This window comes from Dendropsophus ebraccatus, chromosome 14 (assembly GCF_027789765.1).
Source record: "Dendropsophus ebraccatus isolate aDenEbr1 chromosome 14, aDenEbr1.pat, whole genome shotgun sequence".
In the NCBI taxonomy this organism is placed as follows: Eukaryota; Metazoa; Chordata; class Amphibia; order Anura; family Hylidae; genus Dendropsophus; species Dendropsophus ebraccatus.
Window position 1 is genome coordinate 46,750,405 of NC_091467.1, and position 25,506 is coordinate 46,775,910.

General features: G+C 43.9%; 1 protein-coding gene across 2 annotated transcripts in view; it reads right to left on the minus strand.

The window, feature by feature from the left end:
* PKIG (cAMP-dependent protein kinase inhibitor gamma) overlaps positions 1-25,506 on the minus strand; it is a 389,802-nt gene that overhangs the window by 248,285 nt on the left and 116,011 nt on the right. The window lies entirely within an intron of this gene.

A 25,506-nucleotide genomic window follows, 5' to 3' on the forward strand; every position in this document is an offset into this window, starting at 1 on the left:
AGTATGCTCAAGTCGATCCGAACCCGAACTTTCGGCATTTGATTAGCGGTGGCTGCTGAAGTTGGATAAAGCCCTAAGGCTATGTGGAAATCATGGATATAGTCATTGGCTGTATCCATGTTTTCCAGACAACCTTAGAGCTTTATCCAAGTTCAGCAGCCACCGCTAATCAAATGCCAAACGTTTGGGTTCGGATCGACCCGGTTTGCTAATCTCTAATTGTTATTTTATTTTGTATTCCATTATTAGGGTGCATTCACATGTACAGGATCCGCAGCAGATTTGATGCTGTGTTCAGCTTTTTAGATGAAATCTGCTGCAAGTCTGCTGTGGATCCGCTGCAGATCCGCAGCAGAAAATCTGTTACGGATCTGGTATGTATGAACATATCCTTATAATACAAAATAATGCATAAAATGTAACAGCTACAATTTTTAAACACAGGATCCACAGTAAGGCAATTTTCTAACACAATAAAATAAAAAAAACTAAATTAGGCAATGTTAATACACAGTATCTTTGCTCAGTATTTTGCTCAGTATTAAGCAACCAAAACAGGAGTGGATTGAAAACACAGAAGGGCTATGTTCACACACTGTTGAAATTGAGTGGATTTCCGCCATTTAACAGCAAATAAGGGCCATTATTTCAAAACAACGCCATTGTTTGCCATTAAATAAAGGCCATCCACTCAATTTCAACAGTGTAAGTACATAGCCTTTCTATGTTTTCAATCTACTCCTGGATTTGGTTGCAAAATACTGACCAAACTACTGTGTGGGAACATAGCCTAACACTGAAGATTAAAGATTAATTGTGTTTAGATTTTTTTTTAAAATTAAATAAATAAATAACAACTTTATCATAAAAATTAGACAAACTCAGTTAAATGTAACAAAGTGAATGAAATAAAAAAATATAAATCCTAAATTGATTCAATGAATGAAATAATACAAATCTAGAAAAAAATATGTATATAATTAAAAACTATACATACATTTTTTCATTATATATAAATATATATATATATGTGTGTGTGTGTGTTTTATTAATTTATTTAAAATTACCCATTCAAAAAAATCCCATTTGTGAAAGAAATTTTGGTAAAATTAATATATATTTTTAACAACAAAACAATTAGCCTGCTAACAATGAGTCAGTAAATTACAATATACGAAATCTATAAAATTTGAGGAGCTGTAGACGGGCATTGTAGAGCAGAGTCATCCACATACCTGAGGCGGTGAGTCAGGAACAGCTGAGACGTGTTAGCAGCAGCAGCAGTGCTGGAGGATTGACCTCAGCAAGCAACCTGCTCATCCACTAGAAGCAGAGAGAACTATGACTGGGGCAAATCCTCGAAGACTTTGATGGCATCTGCAACCGAATCTGCATCTTAACTCTTCCCCCCAGGGAATGTCTTGGAGTTGGAGAGGAGATGGGGTGGGTGATTTAGTGCCTGTGTTAGCAAACAGTGACACACACATCCAGTATCCACACACACATATATATATACACACTTGTGCTGCTGTAGTAACCCCAGCGTGTAGAGCGCAGACTGGGATTCATTAGAAATTCAGTAATATTCCACCAGAATGAACTTAAATCCTTTGTTGTACGGCTTTCAACTTTTTTTTTCTTTGATATGACGATTGTATTTCCCCTTAAATGACCTTAACATCATTGTAAATACCCAAATATCCCCTAAATGGAAACAGAAGGATTTGTAAATACGCGAGAGAAGCTTTGGCAGATCCGGACGACCCGAGATCAAATTTTTACTGATTATTTCATGGAAAGGATATTAATATTTTCTCTTTTTGAGGGGGGGGGGGTAGAGGGGGAGGGGGGGAATCCTCAACATTTTCTGAAATCCAACATTTTACCATAAGTGTTCTTGTCCTGTGTCCAGGCCCACAAATCCACAGATACGTATGGATGACAAAGGTCCAGATGAAATTCACAAGATATACAAAGTCTGCGAGCCAAATAGCGGCCCTGGAGCCAGATGATCAATAGGAGGTTTTTTTTTAGCTGTCTTGGCGGAGCTCCTCAAGACGTTGAGTTGACTGGAACATGATGTATAGGTTATAATAGAATATAATGGATTGGTTTTGGAACACTTGACGTCTCTTCCAACAACAAAACAATGGAGAGAAGTTTTTGGTCAGAAAGTCCAACTTGATATGGTCCCTGTTGGGTTCGGCAGTGGCCAGTTTCATGACTGGGCAATGTCTCCCTCGTCTAGACTCCTGGAAGCAGTCCTTTATCTGGCACCTATCACTGCCAGTTCATACGCTCATATTTCAGTTTCCTTCATTCATTTGCTAGAGGCTTGGAAAGATGCAGTTCAGTAAATGAGCATCTAATGGCGCTGCACTGGGTTTCCAAGCATATTATATTTCCAGTGCATAATGTACCTAATATTTGAGATTATTAGGGTGGGGATTTGTCAGAGATTCCACTACTTAAAGGGATTTTCCGCTTTTCTTTCTTAGAAGTATCCTTAAAAATAGTCTGACACCCTCAGTGATTGCCTGTAATCTGGCAACAAGTGTTCAATTTCCCTGCAGTGCCCCCACAGGGGAAATAAAGCATTACACAGCTCTCATTAAAATGAAAATACATGGATGTCTTTGGTCACCGTCCTGCAAACCAATTGGGTCAGTGGAGAGATGACTCTGGAGTCACTTTCCAATGAAAAGAATAGGATAGGAATAGGTCATGGGCAGGTACGCAACAGGGGCTGATGAAGTGATGATCATTGTCAGTTAAACTACTGTATAAAGGCAGCACATACTGTAGCTACTTTGGGACCCATGGACAGAAGTAGGTCAGCCTAGGTTAGCCTATACCTCTGACAATGTGATGAAAGTCTTATACATAAAGACTGTTATAGCATCCATACTCTGTGTGCCAAACAGAAGCAAAGGGATTATGGGTAGAGATGATCAAACAGGGCCGAGGGCTATTCCCTAGGCCGTATCTCTGTTTTCCAGGTGGTACTCGGGCTGTCTCCACCTTCTCCACGGAACGGGAAGGCAGCGGAAGTCAAATGCCAATGGTTCGGGTTCGTACGAACCTGAACATCGACCCTGTTCGATCATCTCTTATTATGGGGAGATTCATGGCGCTGCCTTAGTATGATTCTCTTTGTTGCACATAGCAACCAATCACAGCTCAGCTTTGTGTTCTTATATAGCTCTAGTAAAATCAAAGCTAAGCTGTGATTGGTTGCTATAGGCAACAAAGAGAATCTTACCATGAGACCCAGTGCACACTGAGCAAAAACGGCTCAGTGTTAATTCTTTGAGCAAAGTGTGTCGGGAGCGGAGGCGCGTGCGCCCTCCCATTCAAACACTGCAGGACACTGAGTACGGCGGGATTCCGTGGTGGAGAGCTCCGCCGCAGAATTCCGCCGTTCTTGCTCAGTGTGAACTGGGCCTAAGACAGAAAAATGCTTCTTTCCAGTGATTGTGGGGGTCTTAGCTCTACACAGGTTGAACATTGCTAAACACACTGCTATTACCCAGCATATAGACTAGCAATCAGCTGATCAACTAGCTGACTAGGTCCTTCTGACCTGCTTAAAGGGAAATTCCCCTCTCAAATTGCTCACAATGGGTCAGGCTACCAAGAAGACCCCCAGTGATCCTGAGAACAGGGATGCAATCGTCCTCACAATATATGGAGAGCTCACTCTATTCATTCCCTATGCGAAAGCTTCCTTGCGCTAAACTAACTTTACTATATCACAATACTTGCATTACTTTTAGCAATGCTACTTTTTTATTTTAAGACTATAAAGTGGTCAGCCTTTTTAAGAGTTTAATTTCCCTGCAGCGTCCCCAAAAGTATATTAAATATTACACAATGTCCTCTTATATCAATGTACAAAAACAGACCGCTCCATGGTGTAGACTCCTCAGGTATATGCAACAAAACAGCAGTAAAGGTAGCTTTCACCTGTACAACTGACTGACCGCAGCCGCTCCTGGACCATCCCCAAGGGACTGGTATAATAAACTCCAAACCTCCACTCCTAATACAGGTATATAGCACTCCACTCCTTATACATGGATGAGATGGTAAAGCAGATGAATGGCTAAAACCAAGTGTATTTATCAGATTCACAACGCTTTTCACAGCCAATCTGGCTTCTTTCTCAAGTACCACTCTCATACCAACGGGCTGGAAACAGTTAGCAGTAACTTCACTATATAGTATCACCTGGGATCACAGTGTAAGGCTGGGTTCACACAACATATATTTTAGTCAGTATTGTGGTCCTCATATTGAAACTAAAACCAGGAGTGGATTAAAAACACAGAAAGGATCTGATCACACAATGTTGAAATTAAGTGGGTGTCCGCCATATAACAGTAAATAACGGCCATTATTTCAATATAACAGCCGTTGTTTTAAAATAACAGTAAATATTTGCCATTAAATGGCGGCCATCCACTCAATTTCAACATTATGTGAACAGATCCTTTCTGTGTTTTCAATCCACTCCTGGTTTTGGTTGCAATATGAGGACCACAATACTGACTGAAATATACTTAGTGTGAACCCAGTCTAATGCTGCGTTTACATGGAACGATTATCGTGCGAATTCGCACGATAATGATCGAATTCGAACGATAATCGTACGTGTAAACGCAGTGAATGATCAAACGACGAGCGAAAAATCGTTCATTTTGATCTTTCAACAAGTTCTCAAATCGTCATTGATTGTTGGCAAAAAATTTGCAGATCGTTCAGTGTGAACAGTCGTTCGCCGATTTAACCAATGTGTGAGATAGGCTTTAAGCGATTGTAAAGCAATTGCAAAACGAATTTCTGTACGATATATCGTACCGTCTAAACGCTGATCGTTCTGAAAAAAAAAAAACGTTACTCCGACATCGTTAATCGTACGATCGGGCGAATTATCGCTCCTTGAAAATGCAGCATAAGGGTCCTATTACACTAAGCGATTTTAACGATTAACGACTAACAATAAACGATCACAAAAGAGATTGTTTATCATTAACCTGAAATCGTTCACCATATTACACAGAACGATAATCGTTCGTTACGATCGTTACTATGATCGTTATTGCTATCGTTACTATAATCGTTTATTCCTTCTGATCCCAGAAAAACAATGGGCAATGTGCTATTACACTGAACGATTAGGGAAAAAACGCGGGACTTGAGCGAACAAACGTGGAATTACAGCGAACGATTAGCGAACAATTAAGGATAATTTTAGGTTCAGATCTAAATAAACGATCAACGATGCCTGCAAATACACAGAACAATTATTGTTTAAATTCTAACGATTTAACGATTTTTTGCCCTTAAGGCCCTATTACACAGAGGGATTATCATTTGAAGATTCGCTATAATGATCGATTTTATAGCGAACGATTCTGAGGTTATTACATTCACAGATTACTGTTATAAACAATCATTTTTGCAGTTGTTAATCGTTCCTCAGGATGACCCACGCATCATGTTTTATCTGCGAACGACTTATTACACAAACAGATTTGCAAACCATCAGCTAATTACCATCAATTTTTTTTCGACATGTTGAAAGACAACAAATAACAATTTTTCGCTCGTAATAGAGGAAATATTAGGGCGATGCAGTAAAGGGGGTTCTTATCAAATGGCACCATATGTCAGTTGGTTAGACCATCGATGCTTAAAAGAACAAAGGGGTCAATGTCACTTCAATTATGTCCTGCAGAGCAGCGCTCCTGTTTGCCCACTGTGCATGGAACTGCAATTCTGTTTTATGGCTCCACCAGCTTCAAAGCAACTCTGTACCCACAATCTGACCCCCCCAAACCATTTGTATCTTCGGACAGCTGCTTTTAATCCAAGACCTGTCCTGGGGTCCGTTCGGCAGGTGATGCAGTTATTGTCCTAAAAAACAACTTTTAAACTTGCAGCCCTGAGTCAAACGGCCATGGCCTAGAGTGTGTATGCATTAGGCTGGCACAACCTCTCTGCCCTCCTTCCCACCCTCCTCATCATTAGAAATGCTCCAGGCAGATTATCTACTATTCATCATCTGTGTCAGCACGGCACATGGACTGGATCGTTAAGGCACCTGTGTAGTTTTCACTGCAGAGGAATAGGAAAAATGGTGAAGAGGGTGGGGAGGAGGGACAGAGGGGTGGTGCAAAGTTAGGGCACAGATACTCTAAGCCATGGCTGTTGGGCACAGGGCTGCAAGTTTAAAAGTTGTTTTTTAGGACAATAACTGCATCACCTGCCAAACGGACCCCAGGATGGATCTTGGATTAAAAGGAGCTATCCGAAGGTACAAGTGGTTTGGGGGGGACAGATTGTGGGTACAGTCACCACCACCTGTCTGGCAGCGTCTTACCACCCATCTCTTTCTTCAGAACCAAGCTAAATGTTCACCAGTCTAGTATATGAGGTGAAGAGGACAGTTTGATGTTGCCTTTAGAAACATTTGATCGACAGCTTTTGAAGGTATATCAGCACCTTTAGGCTATGTTCACACTACGTATATTTCCGGCCATAGTGCGAACCGCAAATATACGCCCGTAGTTTTGAGGTTGATGCGTACGCTTGGAAGTATACGATATCCGGCCGCACAATGCACACTACGTATGAGCCTACGGCCGGATCGTATACGGCGCCGTGAAAATTGAACAAGACCATTGTTTACGGCCGGAACAGTTCCAACTCACGTCCGTGGATTTCAATGCGGTCCCGTACGGAGTACTTATTTCAGCCAAATTGAACTTGATTTTTAGATTAAAAATGTTCTGTGTGGTTTACTGGGCTGGGCGAAGATTTCCAAGTAAATGACCTGTTTCAGATCGCTTCAAAACAAGCTAGGAAGCATAACTGCACTACGGGCGTATGTTCTCGGTTCGCCCGCATGTTCATAATCCGGCCGCATGTCTATTTTTCCCACGGCCATAGTTTCAGCCGCACATGTCCGGCCGCGTATGAACTACGGCCTGACATATACGTAGTGTGAACATAGCCTTATTCAGGTAAATGACACTGTGTCATAGATGGCTAGGAACATAGCATACCATAGTGTCCCTTGTGGAGGTCCCAATGATTATACATTGATGGATATTGATTCTAATCCAGATTGAGTTTTGGAAAAATATGAAAATCTTAATTCTTCTTCTTTCTCTGTCCCCCTGGCAGTGACAGTGTTAATGCAAATCCAGATGTTTTGCTTTTCACAGAGCCGGGGATTTTGATTGTAACGTAAGCTGGTGCACAATTCCAGTACATTGTTATTTGGTGCATGCTGAAAGTCCAGCTAATCGTCCCTCTCCCAGTCACCGCGAATTCCAAGAACTGGTAGACTTTGTGTTTCCGCCAGGTGTAATATCCTGCAGTGCAGCAGTCCAGACCCGAACGTCTGCCAAAGCACACAGCATCTGTAGAGAGCGAGAACCACTGACAGCCAAAAAGTCACTGCAATAAAATACCATTATACAAGAGATACAATGAGAGTGAAAACAAACACACCGAGACCTGACCTAGATGAGCGCACAACACCGGGCAGGGGTGGAGGGGATCGAATACTTGGGTCTATGTTATGACATCCAAAAAGTTCTGTTAAAAAAAGAGGTATCATCAATTTAGTGTAAAATATGTGAATGTCCAAATGCAGCTGAGCTCGGCTTATCCCAGCATAGCACACAGAAACCTGTGCATTAAGGGGGATTGGAGACACTTCTATATATGGCCACTGAAATATACATTATTATTTTAGCTATTATATAGATGTATGGGTTAGTAATATTAACCCTTTCAGGACACAAGGTGAGCATGTTCCTATTTTCTCTGTATGTTTTAAATTCTAGGTTACTTCCCCAAAAATGTCCAGCAGGAGGAAGAAGGAGCAGTACAGCAAAGTGCGGAAATTTATCTCTATTTCTGTGAGACTGTATGCTGAGAGAGAGAGGCGAATTGAGAATGCCCCCCCCCCCTGTTCTCAGGTTGTGTGTAGTATTACAATTCAGCTCCATTCCCTTTAATGTAATTAGAAAACCACAGCTGAAGTAAGGTATTTAAGGGGGGTATGTATATTTCCTCTTAGTGTGTACTTACTGTAGATGTTTTAAATTTGATTTTGATAAATTTGAAACAATTGGTTCTCCTTAAAGGAGAAGTCCGGCGAAAATTGTTATAAAAGTATTGTATTGCCCCCCAAAAGTTATACAGATCTTCAATATACACTTATTATGGGAAATGTTTATAAAGTGCTTTTTTCCTTGCACTTACTACTCCATCAAGGCTTCACCTCCTGGGTAACATGGTGATGTCACAACCCGACTCCCAGAGCTGGAGAAAATGATGGCAGGGGGGCACTGAGGGACACAGGGCACTGGAGGGACACTGAGCATCCCCCTGCCATCATCCTCTCCAGCAGCCACAGCCTGCACAGCCTGCAACCTGGGTGATCACAGGCTGCAGAACTTCAACTCCCATCATGACCTGACAGTAGGGCATGATGGGAATTGTACTTCTGCAAACTGGATGGCCACGGGCTGCAGAAGTACAACTCCCATCATGACCTGTCAGCAGGGCATGATGGGAGTTGTACTTCTGCAACATGGATGACCAAAGGCTGCAGAAGTACAACTCCCATAAAAAAATGCGCAAATGATAAATATCCCCTATAATGTTTTATGTGCTGACCAAAACAATGTGTTGCACAAAAGGGATGAAGCTGTTGTTTGTATTTTCCCTGCTAGATGTCTCACTCTTCTCTAAAACTCTTTATATAAGCACAGGTGAAAGAAATAGGTTAACTTGCTATATTGTTTGATTTTTGTTTCTGACCACTCGCGGGTGCGGGTGCCACACACGGCTGACGGCACATGACTTCTTCCCTATCCTTTGTTCACACAGCCCCACCAATGGTAGGTTAGAGCCGGTGACCCTTATTTAAGCCCAGTTAGTTCCTGGTGGGAGGTCTTTTGTCAGTAGTAGGGGAGTGGAGGGACTAAAGAGAGAGAGATTTTCCTGATGAGAGGCTTTCTGTGAGATGCACTGCTAAAGCCACAGGAGGGGTAACCGTCCTCTAGGGTAAACCTTGTCCAGGCCATGGATCCGTCTCCACTATTCTCAGGACAGTTACTATAGCAAGGAACTGATCCCCAGTAAGACAAAGAGCGGGAAAGCCAAAGTATTTTACTGATTTGCGCATTGCTATCCCCATCCCCAGTCTGCTACTCCCAGTTGTAAAGGCCTGGGGCTCATATTAACCAACCTGGCACTCTCTGATCAAGTTGGGTAGAAGGCAGTTATATACCTACATACTGTATCTATACGTGACTATGAGTATTTTTATTCTTCTACACCATTTTCTTCAGTAATCATGGCAGAGTACAGTACTGCATTGAACAAGGCCTCCTATTTTTGTCTCCGCACCTACACCTTGTGCTATACTTTTCGAGTGCCAGTGCCCATGTGTCCAGGGGTGGGTATCACCACTCCTGGCCACAATTACAAGTAAACCAAAATAACACCAAGCCCACCTGCTGTATAACACCACGCAGCACCCCGGGCCACAGCAGTTAACTGGAAGTCCTGAAGAGCATTATGTCTGAAGCTCTGTGTGAAGTTAACATTGGACTGAGGCCTTTGTAAAGTCAAGTGTCCTGAAAGTTATACCTGTTGTGTTTTAAAGACTGTTCCAGGTTACATGGCCTATTTATCTGTACTGAATGTATAATTTTTTTGTCATGAATGATTTCCTTACTTAAAGGGGTTGTCCGGCGAAAAAAATTATTCACAGAATAACACACATTAAAAAGTTATACAACTTTGTAATGTATGTTATGTCTGTGAATGGCCCCCTTCCCCGTGTTTCCCCCCACCCACGCTAGACCCGGAAGTGTGGTGCATTATACTCACCGCATGTCGTGTCGTCCACGGTCTCCGATCGTCAGCAGTGACGTCTTCTTCGTAAGTTCGGCGGATCTTCCCGAGTGCCGGCCGCCCTCTGCAGCGTCATCCGAAGCTCAGCCGCGATTGGCTGAGCATAACTGTGCTCAGCCAATCGCGGCTGAGCAGCTGATGACGTGGCCGCGTCATCAGCCGCTCAGCCGCGATTGGCTGAGCACAGTTATGCTCAGCCAATCGCGGCTGAGCGGCTGATGACGCGGCCACGTCATCAGCTGCTCAGCCGCGATTGGCTGAGCACAGTTATGCTCAGCCAATCGCGGCTGAGCTTCGGATGACGCTGCAGAGGGCGGCCAGCACTCGGGAAGATCCGCTGGCCTCCCGAAGAAGACGTCACTGCTGAGGATCGGAGACCGTGGTCGGCACGTGACAGGTAATGTATAGCGCACCACACTTCCGGGTACACGGGTGGGGGTGGTGGGACACGGGGAAGGGGGCCATTCACAGACATAACATACATTACAAAGTTGTATAACTTTGTAATGTGTGTTATTCTGTGAATAATTTTTTTCGCCGGACAACCCCTTTAAGAGGAAACTATCAACAGGTGGTGTTATGAGGAAAATGTAACTTTAATTCCTGTGTAAATAAGGGGTATAGATGCACTGGGGTTCTCCCTTTACCATGACCCAGCAATGTTCAAAAGCTTACCAAAGTTACCCATGCCATAGCGACATCAGGCTGCTATTGGATATAGCACATGGGTGTGGTTTGACTTGCATGCAATGCTTCTGACCTGCTCCCCTTTTGTTTGGGAAGGTATACTTCCGAAGTGACCAGTGGGGGGAAGTAGAGCGCTGAGGAGTGGAACAGTTGAGTCCTTTATCTGCTCCCCAGATAACCCCTTTAAATGGAGTACAATCAACCACCATTTTTTGCCCTCACTACAGACTTCTGAGCATTAGCAATAAAGCACAAAGGAATTCTTCTCAAAGCGACAGAAAGAACAGAAGCAAACATGAGCCAAGTCCATTCATCTGTCTTAAGAAGGTCTGCTGGACTGAGCCAACACCATGAAAGATTCCACCTTTTCGCTATGGAAACCTCTTCTCTACGTAGGTCCCAATTTAAGGTCTCCTTGTTCTATAAATATATCAGATTTTTCCTAAGCCAAGCTGTTTTTCTTCTCCTCCTCTTCCTCTACCATCTGTGTGGCTAACGGGTCCCCTGGAATGAGCCCATTTTATGCACCATGCAAACACAAGCCGTGTCTAGACACACTCACCATTGAAACCTCTAATTGACTCTTGAGGGTGCAAAAACTTACACAGAGACAAGGTGGATGAAACCAAGTAGGACCTGTCTGAACCGCCAACTTGGGCTAGGTCTGAATCCAAATCAAACACAAGTCAACTCATGGACACAGAATTATTGGAAGGTGTGTGGTGGTTGGTGACATCACGGGTTGTGGGTGGAGGACTATATATGGCCGATTAGTCATGAAGTGGTTTACCCAGTATAACTTACACTAGGACAAAAATAACTGTACGTCAAGGCCTCCAGGACTACTAGGCCAAGATTCCACATGCTACCTCTATGTTTACGGGATTTGTGGTTGTGTTACAGTAAAGTCTCGGGTCAACCATCAAAGAAATCGACCTCGTTCATTTTATAGTAGACATGAATATATTTATTACATGTAAATGTCTCACCTCATATAATACAACCTTTGTTGAGGTATTGATGGGAGGTATTTGGTGTTTAGTAGCCACACTGACAATTTTTGCAGTGGGATTAGTGAGCGGCCAAATAAGAAGCTTAACCACAAATACCAAATGATGGTGAACTACAGACGCTGTTCTGCCTTTCCTATGATAGCTATTGATTCATATAACATACGTCTTACTTGACTTTTGTAGTGTTTTATTCTATGGTTCTATGGTTGCTTTAGAGACTGTGCCTAGTCACAGAGCACTAGAGGAACAAAACAGCATCCCATTGCCTTCCATTAGAATATGTGCTGTAATTTATAGGATTTGAAAATCTGCTTGTAGGGGAAAAAAAGTGATCTGTCCCAGTCCAGAGCAGATTCTCAGAGCATGTCTGCTGTCATCTTATAGCAGGGGTGTAAAGCTAATTTTCACCACATTAGTCTTAGGGTATGTTCATGTCAATTCTTTGAGCAGAAAGTGGAGGAATTGTGTGATTTCAATTGTGTTTTCATTCACTGGCTGAAAGTATGCACTGAGGTCTGTTATACAAGGGTTAACTATGTCTTTGTGCTTAGTCATGTAGCCATACCTAAGTGTCACTCTTTTCTAAGCCTCACAAAGCACCAAGTGCCTCCTCATGTCTCAGAACCAGTATCTGAGTTACCTCAGGCCTCTTTAAACCAATGGGAAACATCCATGTGTGGACTGAGTCAGGTCAGGGGGGTTCAGTCTGGGAGCCTGGACTCCTGGTAGTAGTCCTGCCAGCTATCCAGCTGTGATCACTTAACATGCGACTACCTCTGACGCTGCATGGACCCCTCTTTTCATCATATTCAGTTCTTTGTCCAGGGTTGGAGAAATTGTGTTAATGCTTTCAGACCCCCTGGCTTCACTGTCTTCCTTCAGGCCTCCAGTCACAGATGGTCACAGATGATTCAGCGAGTTCTGCTGTGAGTACATTTTTCTGCTGCATGTCTCAAGACACAGCAAACCATACAGTACAGCCTCAACAGCAAAATCTAATACTAATTGGAGTAGTTGCCTGTCTCTCTCTAAATTCACTTGAATAATTTAAATAGATGCAGGTGCCTCTGGATTGGCAGACAGCAGTAGCAGGTGCAGACAAGCCGCTTCTATATATCCAGAGCAGTTGGCTACCTGCACATCCTAGTGGCCAGAGGTGACATTGCAGCAGCCGGAGGAAGAAGATGCTGAAAGACATGAGCAGCCCCAGGATGAGCATGGAGCCCAGCAGAGGAGCGGACAGGACAGTATCTCCGGCGGTGAGTGTCGTCTGGCAGCATTACAGTCTAAAACACCACAAATTTCCTCCAAAGATTTTAGCGTCATTCTAGACAACTGTAGACAGCTTAAGATCTGAAGATGACATGGTACTTTACTTTCTAATAGTCCAATGAACTTTAAAAACAAATTATTTTAGCAAAGACATAGGGGGATATCTATGATGCTATCTTATAGTAAGATTTCCTTTGCTGGCCATAGCAACCAATCACAGCTCAGCTTTTATTTAAAGGGTGGGTTCACACCCGTGGAATTCCGCCGGCTGTACGTGCTCCCGGACGTGCGCCTTTCCGCCGGCCCCATAGAAACCATTCTATGGGCCGGCTGATTTCGCATTCCGCTGAAAGAATTGACATGTCAGTTCTTTCGGCGGAATGCGTAATCAGCCAGCCCATAGAATGGTGTCTATGGAGCCGGCAGAAAGGCATGCGTCTGTAAACACGTACAACCGGCTGAATTCCGCTGAGTTTATCCGCGAGAATTTCTAAGTGTGAACACACCCTAACAGAGTAATGTATGACGTGGAAGCTGAGCTGTGATTGGTTGCTAAGGCAATACAGAGACTCTCACTATAAGCATGCTCCTCCGCCAGGGCCTGGGTGATACTTTTACCTCTGTACTCTCTCTAGTTATCTACCTAATTACTATGGTAATGGTGATGCACCAGGATACACTTCTGCCTTTGTCACTCTATTTTTCTGCTCCCCAGATCTCACTGGTGCTTGTAATATTTACAGAGGTGGATCCAGCGGCCAAGTCATTCATTCCTTAAGTGAACTTTGAAGTCAACTTCAAAAGCAGAACATGGAGAGTAGAACCATCCAACATGTTGGTGTAAAATTGTTTTTCTCTAGGATGACTTTTTATTCTGGTGGAGCTGAAGCCTTTCATCTGTAGTTGTCACGTTACAGCATCCAGCTATGGTTTTTATGTTGTGGACACGAATGACTTTCCCATACAGAACACTTTACACTTGTTGGGCACTATACTTAGCAACTGGGAAGGGAGGGGGAGGTTCTACCTTATTAGGGTGATTCGACATGTGTCTCACCCCTATACACATTGAAAGTGATAAAAGCAACCACAACCCCACAACATAGTGGGCAGTTGCAGGAGCAAATCTGCAGGGAATGTTGCAGTTCTGATCCATGCTACATCAAAAGTATCCTAAAGCGCACACCTCTTTTTTTCTACCCTAACCGCTCCCATGGATCCTGTTGGCGTTGTCCTTTTTTTAAAACGCCACCTGGTTCCCACACTCGGCGCTGGTCTTATCCCGAATGGAAAATGAAAGGTGGAATCTGATTGGTTGCTAGGGGAAACTGAGCCAGTTTCACTTTACACCATGTTTGATAAATCTCCCCCATTCATTTTAAATTGTTGACCATGACATACAAGGCCATCCCCAACCTGTACATCTCTGACCTGATATCCCGCTGCCATCCCCCACGCAACATTCTTTGGTGTACCCCCAGAGGTGTTATATCGCAGGTGCGGCCGGTCACTTGCTAGGTGTTGTGGTGTTACGCCACTTCTGTGGTGGATGGCAGAAATACAGCCGGACCTTGGGATGTTGTCAAGTGACGCCAGTGCCTGATGTGCACACAGGTGTGATGGCACGCCTGCTTTTATTTGACAAGGCCGGTTGTACCCTTCTGTGGACAGTGTCCTGCCGGGTTGCTACTGGGTCCCTTGGGTTAGAGTGTTCACGGATGGCCAGAGTGGTGTAGTGACCCTCCAGGATAGTAGGACCTGCCACCCATAAAAAGGGGAGATTGTCCCAAGGTTGCGGTGTGTGCTGTGCTGGTAGTTTTCATGAATTATCACAGAGTCTCTGGTTATAGTTAAGTCAGTTTACTATTTGTAAATGTGCACAGGTTCAACAGTATAAGGTCCCTTTAGATAAAGTCTTTGAAACACACTTGACAAAGTTCCAATAAACACTTGGAAATAGGACCAGATCTGTAGTTAAAGTGCGGTGTAGGAGATAGTCGTGTTGGTTAAGTTGCATTAAGCGATACAAGAGATTAGCAGAGAGGAGGATGCCGTGAGAGTCTCAACCCATGTAGTACTGTGCTCTGCCGGGATGTTGGAGGATGAGGTAAAAACTCAGGTCCTCCAGCTGTTGCAAAACTACAAATCCCATCAAGCCTGCGCAGCCAAAGCTTTAGCTGGGTGTTGTTGCATTTGTGCATTCCAAGTGAAAGTCTCTGTTTGCTATTTTGTGACTCTCTGTGTATGCTGACCTGTGCCTATTCTTTGGATAACATTTCCTGCCTCAATCCTGTCTGTACTGTTTGCCTCTACTGTTGCCAACTCGGACTGTCTGAACGGCCTCTGAAGCCACCTGCCCTGATCCTTTACCTGATACTCGGCCTGTCCCCCAATGCCTCGCACCGACTGTGTCTGCTTCTTGGGAACCAACTGCTGCTCCCACCAGGATCATACTTGTGGAGCGAGCTGGTGTCCTCTAGACACAGAATTCCAGCGTTCGCATCCTGGAGCAGAGTCAAGGGTGGAAACTTACAGGGCACTTAGTCTCTGCTCCCTGGTGTGGCCCAAAACCAAACCGGTTAAGCAGCACAGCGGGTCCACACTTTCTGTCTGTGCGTTGACTGGGACACCATACGCTGGACTCCAGTATGAGGGGACTGCCTGGGGCAATGGCTAGCCAACTTATAATTTCCATGTTCTGCATAGAAAATAATAATCCAATGTTTTCTCCTTGGCTCCTGTGCCCCCTCACACCAGATGCCTCTGCACTTGGATAAAAAGGAGGAATGTAGATTTTGTAATTGCTCCGGGTTTTGCCAGCAGCGATGCTGTAAGGTCGTTCAGCGCACATTGTAATAAAACGCTGGAAGGATCCTAAGCTAAACAAATTTTGGGTCTTACAGTTTGTTTCTTTAGAAATTTAGGTTTGTTCAGCAATTGCTGTAAAAACGCAGCAGTGTGACGCTGGACAATGAGCGCACAGTGTTAGTGCAAGGGGTGTGCAAAGGAAAGCAAATATGGAGGTGAACGTCCTTCTTGTGTGAGTAAAAAGAAAGTAGCAAGGAAGCCAACTACATTATCCTCATGTTTTAAACACCTGTAATTAAAGGGGTTGACAATCCCTTTTAGTCTTCTGTCATAGGCTGATCACATCTGCAGAAAGGCCTACAGATCACCTGTAATTTGTGTTTTATGTGCCTACAGCCCCACCACAGGTGAGATAAAGCATTACACAGCTCCCATTAAAATGAATTGACAGATATAATGAACCTTCCAAAGAAAGAGAGACCCTTTCCACTCTGGCTAATGGATGAGAATCCTCTCTTCATGTTCCTGATTGGACCCTTATTTATTACGAATTTAATGGTGCGTTTACACAGACAGATTTATCTGACAGATTTTAGAAGCTAAAGCCAGGAATGGATTTGAGAAGAGGAGAAATCTCAGTCTTTCCTTTATGACCTGTTCCCTGTTTATAGTCTGTTCCTGGCTTTGGCTTCACAAATCTGTCAGATAAATCTCTCTATGTAAACACATCATAACCTGCTGATATCTCCCTTTTGTGCACAGAGTGCTAAGGATGAAGATAATTATCTTACCTTCATCCTCGTTTGCACCTTGAGTCAGGGCTGTGGAGTCAGAGTTGTGGAGTTGGAGCTAGTTTTGGAATTGAGTTGGAATTTTTTTTTTATAATTGAGTTTTTATATGAATTTTATAAATGTTTCTCATTAACATATTTTATGTTCTCTTAGGCTATGTTCACATAACGTATATTCTCGTAAAACCACAGCCGTTGTACAACGGCCGTGATTATTACAAAAATATACGTTACATTGCCGTCTATAGGATCTTGGCCGGATCGAACACACATAGTATACGCTCCAGCCGGTATCCCTAGCGGCGCTGCAAACAACTGACATGTCAGTTTTCTGCGGCCGCTGTTCATTGAATAGCAGCCGTAGAAAACCATGTCAGTGCACACTATGCTGGAAGAGTCAATTGTGTGTGGGGAGATCTGTGCTGTTCTTTTCCTGGATGCTGGATGATTGTATATAAGCAGCAGTGTAATATGAAGATATCCTGTGTCATATAGAAAAGAAAGACAAGCCATACATAGTGCAGCAGTAACCTTTGTTCTCAATGTGGTGTTTTCTCTCTGGGAGAAGATTGTAAGTTTTTCTTCAGTGTGCTATGGCTACAGGAGGTTGTGTGTATGTGTGTGTGTGTGTGCACTATGGCTGCAGCAGGCTGTGTGTGTGTGTGTGTGCACTATGGCTACAGCTGACTATGTGCACTATGGCTGCAGCAGGCTGTCTGTGCGTGCATGCGCTATGACTGCAGCAGGCTGTGTGTGTGTGGGTGTGCTATGGCTGCAGCAGGCTGTGTGTGTGTGTGAGTATATGTATGTGTGCTATGGCTGCAGCAGACTGTGTGTGTGTGCTATGGCTGTAGCAGGCTGTGTGTAGGTGTGCTATGGCTGCAGCAGGCTGTGTGTGTGTGTGCAATGGCTGCAGCAGACTGTGTGTGTGCTATGGCTGCAGCAGACTGTGTGTTATGGCTGCAGCAGGCTGTGTGTGGGTGTTCTGTGGCTGCAGCAGGCTGTGTGTAGGTGTGCTATGGCTGCAGCAGGCTGTGCGTGTGCTATGGCTGCAGTAGGCTGTGTGTGTGTGTGTCATGGCTGCAGCAGGCTGTACAGACAATCTGAAGGACTCTGTAGCACTGCTCCCAGGTCCTGTTCACAGCAGCTAGTATCCTGCAGCTCTCATAGCTGCAACGCCACATCCCTGGCTGAGTGCCTGCCCGCTCAGCCAATCTGTGACTAGGGGGTTACTGTGGCTCAGCCGGGCCGTGACATTGCAACTGGAAGAGTCGGGAGACACAAGGAAGGGTGGGTTCCTTTGTTTATTATTTTATTATTATATAGTCTGCTGGAAATAAGAGAAAGGGGGAACATGATCGAAACCTTTAATATGTTAAAGGACTAAATATAGTTCAAGAGCAAAGTGTTTTTAGACAGAAACTGAACTCAAGCAACGTGAGAAAGTATTACTTTACTGAAAGAGTAGTAGGTGCTTGGAACAAACTGCTGGGTGAATCTACAATCGCAGAATTTAAACGCCTGCCATACACATATATCTATCCTAAGATAATAACAATCATAAGAAAGTAAATACTAAAAGGGCAGATTAGATGGACCAGGTGGTCTTTTTCTGCTGACAATCTTCTATGTTTCTATGACTACCTGGCATGAGCCCACCTCTTAACATAGATTTAAAATGGCGGCTATGATTGATCATTGTTGGTGGCAGAAAAATGCACAGTGGTTCTTACTATCCAAGGTTCTTACCTATGCTTTACTTTTTCAGAAATGTATTAACCATCTTTCCAGTCACACAAGGAGACATCTTCCCCATCATCTCGCTCATGATTACACAACTACATTATACTGAGAATTCCAGTAATCTCATCTTCTGTCCTTTTTGAAGACTTCTTGGGCTTTATGCTATTTATATTCAGGAGGTTACGATGAAAGGATCCGACCTGCTCACATTCTGTTAAGGAGTTACCACATATTTCAGTAATGCAGAATGCATGAGAACGGGCAGGCTATATGAAAGGCTTATACATGGGAAGAGGGAGGTGAAACCAACGAGTCCAGGACGGGTAATGTTAGGTTCGTAGACCAAAAATCCTAAAAATAACTACAACCTGCACCCCTTGTATAATACATATGATATTATGTGTCTTATGGCTGCAGTGTTCCGTCTGACAAAATATTAAACTCCTGAAGGAGCATTCCAGGAAAGGTGAACCTGGAACGCACATGGTGAGGAGACCTAATGTGGGTATGCTACCATCGTCTGAGCACCAGAACATGTGGTGTAACTGCTGTCTCTTGCTCTGCCAGTCAGTGGTTGTCTTGGTAAACTACATTGTCCAACTTTTGTGCAGAACCTATGTGTAGAGGACAACCCTGCTTAGAGCCACGGCCTTACAGGGGATGTAAGTTGAGAGTGAATTCCCCTAACTGAACCATGTGTATAGCTAGCACTGGCCTAATTGAGCTTCGCTGAGTTAACGTAGAGTGCCCCGGCAAGTTTTCTTAATATGCCCACTGGGGAAGAAGAGTTGCCACCATTCTCACCTGAAATAGCCATGCCACCAGTAAAAAATGCTTTGGTCAACTATTTCTGTGTGGCTCTGATTTATGGTGTTTAACCTGCTAACTGGCTTTTACTCTTCCCCCATGCATAGTACATGTGGGCCTGCCATCCACTCTACACAATGTTGCCCCACATGTGGCCCCCCTCTACATGGCCCAAACTGTACCCATGGCTGTACCTTAACCTCTACTGTGAGTCTATTGTGACCCATGTATAAAGTGGAAACATTGCATTAGATTAGAAAAAGGGAAAAAGCGCCAAGGCATAGGTATATACTGTATATAGAAAGTAATGGCCATGCTACCTACTGATACAGCTGGGCTTTAGGCTGCAGGATACCCACATATAATGTGACTTTACCAGTTATATCCAGAGCTTAATTGTCCAGCTCTACTTGTGCTTTATTTGAGTTGGATTATGGTAGAATTGTATTATGGTGGTTGGGGATTAGGGTCCGTTCACACTATGGAATCTTAGCAGAACTTCAAGAGGAGTTCGCGTTGGGGACTCTGCTTCAAGTTCCTTCTGTACCATTGACATGTCAATTCTTTGGGCGGATGGCGGAGTGCACGAGAGATGTCCTATTAAATCAATGGGACAGGTGGAACTTCAAGCAGAGTCCCTGCCGCGGACTTCTTTAGTGTGGACTACCCCTTATAGTTTTTTTTTATGTATAGAGTATAACACTTTTGCATTATGATGGTCAGGTCATGTTGGGGATTGTAATTTTCTATAGTGTTCTATGTACAGAAGATAATCAGTTTTTATTATGATCACATTGGTTGTTGTAATGTTCAGAGGTCAGTCATGTTGGGGGTTGCAATATTCTATGCATACAGTATTATAAAACTGTATTATGACCTTGTATACTGCTTAGGTCATGTGCGGTTTAGTGTTCTACACAAAGTATAACAGAATTATATCATTGTTTATGCTCTGGGTAGTAGTGCTGTGTGTAAAGAGTACAGTAGAAATGTATTCTGATTGTGGCTAGTTGTTGGTCATGTTGGGGTTGTAGACTTATCAGATAATACTGTAAGACAGCTTTGCAAGAACAATGACATCACTGTACTCTGATCATGATGTAACTGCATCTCCATATTGCTACTATATTCTTATATGGCATGGTATTTTTCCTCAGGGACCGGGTCCTAGTTACACGCATGTCCGTACCACTGCCTTTCTTACAGATTTTGGAGCATTTCATGAACTATTTCAAAACTCCCTTCATAGAGGCCACATCATTTAAGAGGTTTTCGGGATGAGAACTTGGACTTAGATTAACAAGAAATGCCTTAGACAGCCGTCTGTCAGCAGAGTCTGCAGGACGCCAATTGTGCATCACGCTTGACAAACATCTGAGCGAGAAGAGCTGGAACCCAGCAACCATCTGCAGCCGCCACTCCGCTCGGGTACAGTACCTCTTTACAGCATCAGCCTTTCCTTCGTGTTGTAATGGAACATTTTTCAAGTCAATGTGCCTGCTTTATTTTTCCAGTAGCCAAGGATTCAGTCATCTTGTTCTCCATCTTTAAACAAGGAGTCTGTTCAGTCTGAATAAAACAGCCTTGTCATGGAAAAAGTTGTGCAGCGAAGCATTACACTGTCATAAAATGGTCAGATTTTGCTATCTTAGCAAATCTTACATACCAGCCCCATACACATAAACCCTGTTCGAAGAGAATTGCATCATGTTAACGAGTCTTTACAGATCCGCTTATCTTAAAGGGGCAAGTGTGCTTCAGAAAACCCATTTTGTGGTACCCTATTCGGGAGCTCCATCAAACAGCCGTCTCCAATTGACATTTTTATGAATTACAGAAACAGTTCTTTGAATTCAATGGTCAGCATATATTATTATTATTATTATTTAGGGTATATTCACACGAACGGGCTCGCAGCGAGATTCTCGCTGCGAGCCCGGCGGGTCCTGGCAGTTCCCATACACTACATACTTGCTGCGGTCTAAACGACCGCAGCGAGTATGTCATTCTGCCGCCCTTAACCCCTTCTGCCCCCGGCCGGCTCCCCAGCTGTAAGCATACTTTACCTGTCCTTGCTGCACGGGGTCCCGGAGTCCTGCTCTCCCGTCCAGCCAATTAGTGTGTTGCCCAGCCGCAGCCACTGATTGGCCGGCCGGGAGAGCAGGACGCCGGACCCGTGCGGTCGTTTAGACCGCAGCAAGTATGTAGTGTATGGGAACTGCCAGGACCTGCCGGGCTCGCAGCGAGAATCTTGCTGCGAGCCCGTTCGTGTGAATATACCCTTATAAAGCGCCCTTAGTTCCAGAGCGCTATACAAGCAATAAGGGGTTTACAAACAGGAACAATACAAGATCAAAACACATTGAAGGAAAATGGCAGACTGGTACATGGGGGAAGAGGACCCTGCCTGCGAGGGCTTACAATCTATAAGGTACTGGCAGAGAAACAGGAGGTAAAGTGCAGCCAGTCAAGTGTGATGCAGAATTATTGTAGGTTGTAGCCTAATTTGAAGAGATGGGTTTTAAGGTTTAGAAGGACTTGATGGTGGATGAGAGCCGGATGTGTCGGGGTAGTGAGTTCCAGAGTATGGGGGAGGCTCAGACAAAATCTTGGAGTCGGTTGTGTGAGGTACGAACAAGAGGGGGCACAAAAGAAGGTCACTGGAGGATCAAAGGTTACATGAGGGACGGGGACAGGTTGTGGATGGCCTTGTACGTCATGGTCAACAAGTTAAAGTGATTACATTGGACAATGGGGAGCCAGTGAAGGGATTGGCAGAGGGGGAAGGCAGAGGCAAAGCGAGGGGAAAGGTGGATTAGTTACATAGTTACATAGTTAATACGGTTGAAAAAAGACACATGCCCATCAAGTTCAACCAAGGAGGGGATGGATACAGGGAAGGGGGAGGGGTGATAGGTTCTATACATATGCATTTATATTATTTTGCTCTAAGAACTTGTCTAGCCCTGTTTTGAAGCCCTCTACTGTTGTTGCTGTGACCAGATCCTGTGGTAGACTGTTCCACAGATTCACAGTTCTCATGGTAAAGAAGACCTGTCGCCTCCGGAGATTGAACCTTTTTTTCTCCAGGCGGAGGCAGTGCCCTCTTGTCCTTTGAGGGGGTTTTACCTGGAACATCTTTTCCCCATATTTCTTGTAGGGGCCATTTATATATTTAAATAAATTAATCATATCTCCCCTTAAACGTCTCTTCTCCAGACTAAACAAATGTAATTCTATTAATCTCTCCTCATAACTAAGATGCTCCATTCCCCTTATTAGTTTAGTTGCCCGTCTTTGTACCCTCTCCAGCTCTAGAACATCCTTTTTATGAATCTGGTTCCAAAACTGGACAGCATACTCCAGATGAGGCCGCACCAAAGCTTTATAAAGCGGTAATATTATATCCCTGTCCCGTGAGTCCATGCCTGTTTTAATGCATGACAATATCCTGCTGGCCTTAGAAGCAGCTGACTGACATTGTGTGCTGTTCTGTAGTCTATTATCTACAAGTACACCCAGATCCTTCTCCATCAGCGACTCTCCCAGTGTAACTCCCCCCAGGACATATGATGCATGTGGGTTATTAGTACCCAGGTGCATAACTTTACATTTATCCACATTGAACCTCATTTGCCAAGTGGACGCCCAAACACTCAGTGTGTCTAAGTCATCCTGTAACATCTGCACATCCTCCATAGACTGTACTGTACTACAAAGCTTGGTGTCATCTGCAAAGATAGAAACATTGCTGTTAATTCCATTCTCAATATCATTAATAAACAAGTTAAACAGAAGAGGGCCCAGTACTGACCCTTGGGGTACACCACTTATTACCGGGGACCATTCAGAGTAGGAATCAGACCCATCAGATGTCCATGAGGAACTGTGTCAAACGCTTTTGCAAAATCCAGGTACACGATATCCACAGCCGCGCCACCATCCAGGCTTCTAGTTACCTCTTCATAGAAACATATTAGGTTGGTTTGACAGCTTCTGTCCTTAGTAAAACCATGCTGGTTATCACCTATAATACTATTAGCCACTACATATTCCTGGATGTAGTCCCTTATAAGCCCCTCAAATAGTTTCCCCACAATGGACGTTAAGCTTATAGGTCTATAGTTACCTGGGGAAGTTCGAGAGCCCTTTTTGAAGATCGGCACTACATTTGCCTTACGCCAGTCCCTCGGCACAATACCAGTAAGCAAAGAATCACGGAATATTTCATACAAGGGTAGAGAAATTACAGAACCCTAAGAACTCTGGGGTGTAATCCATCAGGCCCTGGAGCTTTGGTTACATTGAGTTTGTTTAATTTATCTTGGACCATATCTATAGTAAACCAGTTCAGTACATTACATGTGTTAGCAGCACTGCCCCCACCCACCTCAGTACTGGCCCCACCCACCACAGCTCCATCCTCTTCTTTTGTATATACAGAACTGAAGAACCCATTAAGTAACTCAACTTTCTCCTGATCCCCAGTTATTAATTCCCCGTCGCCATTATTTAGGGGTCCTACATGCTCTGACCTTGGTTTTTTTGCATTAATATATTTGAAGAATTTTTTGCTATCTATAGCTACCTGCCTTTCATTGTGAATTTATGCTGCTTTTATTACATTTTTACAGGTTTTGTTGACTTCTTTGTAATGTTTAAATGCTACAGCTGACCCCTCTGATTTATATTTTTTGAATGCCCCTTTTTTCTCATTTATAGCCCCTCTAACCTCGGTTGTAAGCCATGTGGGATTGGATTTTAACCGTTTATATTTGTTACCCATAGGAATATATTTGGCAGTACAGTTATTTACAGGAGAAGTCCGGCGAAAATTATTTTTTTATATGTTATTACTGATGGAAAGTTATACAATTTTCTAATGTACATTAATTATGGGAAATGCTCCTATACTGCTATTTCCCTTAATTTAGTGTACCAGGAAGTGTTAGAATTCTCTCAGAAGCAGTGACGTCACGACGAAAGGTGTAATTCCTATGGAGTGTCCAGCAGGGGGCGCTCTATATATAGAAGTCAATGAGTACTATTGACTTCTATATATAGTGCGCCCCTGCTGGACACTCCATTGGAATTACAATGGATGTGTATGTAATGTAATATACAGTGTTTTTGATTGAATACATTTATGAAATACTTTGGCGAGCAAGTGTCCTTGCTCCCCAAAGTATTCCATAAATGTAAGCAATCAGTACATCACAGTACCGAACGCCCGCCGCTGCCGCCACTGCCGCCGCTGTGGACTACTCTCAACTACTACTCTCCCCACCTGCTCATAGCATGTGCAGGTGATGGGAGAGTAGTAGCCGGGTTATATGGCTGAGATCGCCGCCGCGATGCCGCGCAGGGGGAGCTGCTCATCACTGCAGCTATCATCCCCCTCCGCTCCCTCCTCCTGCTGCTTCCTTACTCTATGTGATAGCTGACTTCCTGCCCGGCCGCCGGCACGTGTGAACGGAGAGCGGCGGCCCGGCAGGAAGTCAGCTATCACATAGAGTAAGGAAGCAGCAGGAGGGGGATGATAGCTGCAGTGATGAGCGGCTCCCCCTGCGCGGCATCGCGGCGGCGATCTCAGCCATATAACCCGGCTACTACTCTCCCATCACCTGCACATGCTATGAGCAGGTGGGGAGAGTAGTAGTTGAGAGTAGTCCACAGCGGCGGCAGTGGCGGGCGTTCGGTAGCGGCGGGCGGCGGGCTTACTGTGATGTACTGATTGCTTACATTTATGGAATACTTTGGGGAGCAAGGACACTTGCTCCCCAAAGTATTTCATAAATGTATTCAACCAAAAACACTGTATATTACATTACATACACATCCATTGTAATTCCAATGGAGTGTCCAGCAGGGGCAAACTATATATAGAAGTCAATGGTACTCATTGACTTCTATATATAGAGCGCCCCCTGCTGGACACTCCATAGGAATTACACCTTTCGTCGTGACGTCACTGCTTCTGAGAGAATTCTAACACTTCCTGGTACACTAAATTAAGGGAAATAGCAGTATAGGAGCATTTCCCATAATTAATGTACATTAGAAAATTGTATAACTTTCCATCAGTAATAACATATAAAAAAATAATTTTCGCTGGACTTCTCCTTTAATGTGGATTTGAAGATTTCCCATTCATTAGCTGTATCCGTATGTGACAGCAGCCGCTCCCAGTCTATGCCCTGAAGTTCTGCCCTTAACCCAGGAAAATTGGCCCTTTTAAAATTAAGAGTTTTTGCCCTCCCAACATGTTTTTCTTTTCTACACTTTAAGCTAAAAGTCACTATATTGTGGTCACTATTCCCCAGGTGTTCATGGACAGTGACATCCCCAACCAGCTCAGCGTTGTTAGAAATAACCAGATCCAACAAGGCATCACTTCTAGTTGGCTCCTCCACAAACTGGCCCAGAAAATTATCCTGCAGGAG